Source organism: Triticum urartu, chromosome 1A (genome assembly GCF_056163025.1).
Source record: "Triticum urartu cultivar PI428250 chromosome 1A, HENAU_Tu73, whole genome shotgun sequence".
NCBI classification, from domain to species: Eukaryota; Viridiplantae; Streptophyta; class Magnoliopsida; order Poales; family Poaceae; genus Triticum; species Triticum urartu.
Genome location: NC_141873.1, coordinates 491,163,848 through 491,168,297, shown reverse-complemented (window position 1 = coordinate 491,168,297; position 4,450 = coordinate 491,163,848). Strand labels below are relative to the sequence as shown.

The following is a 4,450-nucleotide window of genomic DNA, read 5'->3' as shown; positions in this document are numbered from 1 at the left end:
ATCTATATCCTATCGGGTAGTAGAAGCTGAAGGGAAAGTTGGAGGAGAGCAGGGGGAGGGACGGGGAATTTTAGGGGTTTCTTTCAGAACAGTGAAAGGCTACATATTCCAAAGCTGCGCGCTTTGGCTCTGTTGCTGCCCCCGCTTTTGGCATCTGGGGGAAAGGAAAGGAAGGGAGAGATCGTAACGGGGAGATGCTTCGCCGGATGGATGGATGGCAAGCAGGAGTAGCCCCGTTTCTACTGTGGGAGAGATCGATATGGCGATTCATGCTACCTTTTGCTGTACGTAGTTGCCTCTGCTGCATGCCCTCGCTCACTGCTTGCGGCCTTGCAGTCGCAGAAGGCGTGTCTGGAGACTCTGGACTCGAAGTCGTTGAAATGTCACTGTGGGAAAGCATAGTTCATAGAGTTCAAAGGCATCGCATTTCGGCGTACGTTGTTACCGCATATTTAGAGGTGTAAAGTGTTATTAACCACTACTAACCAAATAGCGTCTGTAGTCCAACGGTTAGGATAATTGCCTTCCAAGCAATAGACCCGGGTTCGACTCCCGGCAGACGCATATTTTTTTTGGTTTATGTCTCGCTTCATTCGAGTGATCCAGTTCTCAGTTATTTTTTTTTCCGGAACTGGCGAGCTCACTCCTGTTCTACCGTCTTTTTTTCTTTTCACATCACCTGTTCTACCGTCTTCTTTTTTATGGACGATGACACATTGACCATGCAATGCCTAAACAGAAAACTGTTTGCCGCTCCTACTGCCAATCTGCAAAGAGAAAGCTCTAAATCCTTGTTAAAGGACGTATCTGTAAAGTAGCTCCCTGTAAAAGAAAAACACTGTAATCTACCTCCGCATGAATTCTACTACGAGTACTACTTGTAAAAGTATGAGTTCGATGAACTTAAATGAACCCAACCGTTTAACTGTCTATATTCAATGTTCCACGTCGCTCTAATGATGTGTCCACCGTTAATCTAGAACCATTATTGATTTCTACAAATATTCTTCATAATGAAATGGATTGCTCTCTCTCCCCCCTCAAACATATCAGCATAGTTTCAAAAACCGAACCGGAAATCGAACCGGAAAGGTTGTCGGTTCAGGTTCGTACCGGTTGGACCGCCGGTTCATCGGTTCGATTGTCAGTTTTTAAGTAATAAAATAATATATGTTGAGTAATATATGTGCTAATATAGTGTGAAACAATGGTCACAGAAAACTATTTATATGTAGTGGACCACAAAGTAGCACAACCGAATTGGTTATTGGGCTGTGGGCAGGCCCCGCGTACTGCTCAGACATCCCGGGATCGAATTCCACTTCTCCCAATTTTCTATTTAAAAAATTTCCTAGTTTTATCCGGTTCAATGGCCTGGTTTTCCAAAAAATCGGCCGGTTCGACTGGTTTTCTCTGGTCTGATTGCAGAACGGTTTTATTATCTTAAAAAGCCGCTGAGGTCGCCGGTTCCGGGTTTCTCCGGTTTGACCGGCGGTCCGGTCCGGTTTTTAAAACTATGCATATCAAGCCACGGCAAATTGTTTGAATAAGAAAGCTGGGTAAAAACGTGTTCCTGCACCGATGAGGACGCAGTCTATGTTATGGACTGCATGATTGTGAAGCCTCCCCCGATCAAGCCGCAGCGTCCGGCCGAGCCACCCAATTAATGGCGCATGTGGATGAAAAATACTTAGAGCATCTCCAACCGGCGCATAAAAGTTCCGCGTGCTAAAATAGTTTTAGCGTACCACTGTAGCACTTTTAGTGCGCTGGACCCAACGTTGGTTTAATAGATGATCAAAAATGCGCGCCAAAAAAAACGCGCGCCAAAAAAACACGCAGTGCAAATTGTAAAGCACGCGCAATCCGGCGCCCGAAAATTGCAGCTTCTGATAGCGTTTTTTAGCGTGTGCCCAATTCTTTTTTACGCGTGCACTATTTTACAGATTCTGCTGGAGCTGTCCGACGCCCAAAAAACTCAAATTTTAGCGCGCAGAGTAGTTTTTGTGCGCCTGTTGAAGATGTTTTTAGAGCTCGATCAAAGTACTGTAGTTGGGATGCAACCTCGCCCTAAACGGCGACCCCTATGTGTGAACCAGGACCAAGCCGTGCTAAGAAGCTGAGGTCCTTTGAATGGAATAGGAAATGCGCATATGCAACCTATATTAATATTTAGGTAATATATTAATTGTACGTGGATATTAGGTATGCTATTATTTTTATTCCTATGCTTAGTGCAATATTTGGTATGATATTAATTACATATTAAACATGTTTAACATTCGCCATTGGAGTAGTCTAGATCGTTGGATTGGCTTAGTTTGATGGTCAAGATTAGTTGAATCTACTCCTTTGAGCCTTTTTATATTGATATATGGATAAATGATGATGCTACTACAGGTATACGTGCATCCGACGCAAAGTGATCATGATGGTATCGGCGCACAACACAACTTAGATTCCCGAACGGCAAAATCTTACGCGACATTTCTGTAATAACAGGGAAGAGTCATGTGGTTCGAGAAGATGAGGTAAAACTCTTCAAGATAGGTTCAGAATGATATTTTGTGATAGCAACACGAGATGACCCGTCCATGCCGCCGCTCGCGCGGCAGCCCCAGCCCCGTCCCAATAGTCCACCGGCCCTTCCCGGCGGTCGCCACTCCGGCACCTCTGGCCACCCACCCTAGCTCTCCCCGGCGCCACCTTGTTGGCCTCGCCGCGCCCTCTTTGCTTTGGGCTTTCCCGTCTCCTGCGCCTGTGGGGAACAACGGCTGTTCTCCAACGGATCCGGATCTGGATCAGGCGTTTGCCACGCCACCTCCGCCGCCGGGCGGGCCGGCGCGTGACCCGCGGGACGTCTTCTGTGTGCCTGAGACCCCCCTGAGCTGCTCCTCACCGCGCCTCGCCAGGCTGCTTCTGGCCACGCGCTCGCCTTCAATGTCGTCGCGGCTGGGCAGGAGAGGCGCATTAACTCCGACATCTGGGCTGACCGCGTCCGCGGCAACGGTGCTCGCGCCCTGGGTGCACATTCATCGCGGGAGGCAACCGCGGGGGTCGAGGCGATGGACGGCTGGGTCACCGTCGCATCCCGTCGTCCGCGCCGGCCAGCTTTTCTTGCTGCTCCATTGAAGCCGCGCCAACCCGTCCCGGACTGGATTAAAGGGCTCTGCTTCCGCTGCCTCTTTCCTCGCCATCGGCAAGCCGACTGCCGCAACCCAATCACCCATCGACGTTGCTTCCAACCCGGGCACAAAGCAAAGCACTGCTTCAACAAGCCTGCTCCACAGCTCCGCCTGGGCGCCTCTGTCGCGTGCCCCAGTCGGCCCTTCCTCGTGTGTGCGACGCCTGCGCTGGCACCTCTAGCGGCTCCGCCTTGTCCCCAAGCCCTCCCCCGCGCCATGGCTTGGTCCGGCGACCACTCGCAGAGGCCGTCCGAGGTGTTTACGGTGATCCACGCCACGCCGGCCATGCACCAGGAGGCGGCGCTCCTCGGCTCGAACGCCGTCGTCACTTGGCTCGACCGCGACCTCAGGGCCTCCACGCAAGACATCGCCAACGCCATCGTCCAGGAGATGGGCATGTTGTCGAACGACGTGTGCATCGTCAAGCACTTCCCAGAGGCCTTTCTGGTGCGGTTCTTCCACCAGCACCACTGCGCGGATGCAGCCGGGCGCCGCGACCTGAAGTTCAGAGACACCAGGATGCAGATGCGTCCTTGGAGGTTTGAGGCCCATTCCGAGAACGTGGACCTCATCCACCACGTCCGTCTCTGCTTGGACGGGCTCCCGCTACAGGCGTGGGACGACTACGCCGTCGCGCAGGCCATCGGGCCGGGATGCTCCATCGACTACATCGAGACCGCCTCCAAGCTCAAGACAGACACTGAGGTGTTGGGGGTGTGGGCGTGGACGGCGTCGCCGGCAAACGTGCCGCGCATGAACTGGGTGACCCTGCCGGCGCGTGCGGGGGGAGGGGGGGCAGCCTATCGTCGGGCATCGTGGCTTGGAGCGGCGGGTGATCATTCACCTGTCCATCCATGAAGATCCCACACAGGGTCCCAAGATCGTCACCAAGGGGTTCACCTTCCAGAAGGGTGTCATCGATGGCGAGAGACATGCGCGTGATCCCCGCGAGCACATCTCTCGCCCTGTCGACCACCACAGGAGGGACTGTGACAACGACCACGACCACGGTCGAGATGACGACGGATGCCGCTGCCGCAACAGCTCACGGAGCCGCGAGGGGTGGGGTGACCGCATCAGGCGTAGCCTCTCACGCCAGCCGCGGGACGCCTGCGTGACAGCCATCGTGAAGAGGGGCGGGACGGCCGTCGGGATGGTGGTGGCCGTCGTCGCTCTGCTAAACCGAGCATGGGTTCGGGCAATGTTGCGGTGCTCCAAGGCTCTGGCTCCGCAAGTGGCAACACAGCTCGCGTGCTGGAGTTGGT

The 4,450-nt window shown here is 53.4% G+C and overlaps 1 non-coding gene and 1 pseudogene across 1 annotated transcript; both read left to right on the top strand.

Moving 5' to 3' along the window:
- Nucleotides 1-492: 492 nt before the first annotated feature.
- Nucleotides 493-564, top strand: TRNAG-UCC (transfer RNA glycine (anticodon UCC)). Its single transcript has one exon. It is a non-coding gene; the product is annotated as a tRNA-Gly (tRNA).
- Nucleotides 565-2,583: 2,019 nt separating this feature from the next.
- Nucleotides 2,584-3,366, top strand: LOC147991886 (uncharacterized; annotated as a pseudogene).
- The last annotated feature ends 1,084 nt before the right edge of the window (nucleotides 3,367-4,450 follow it).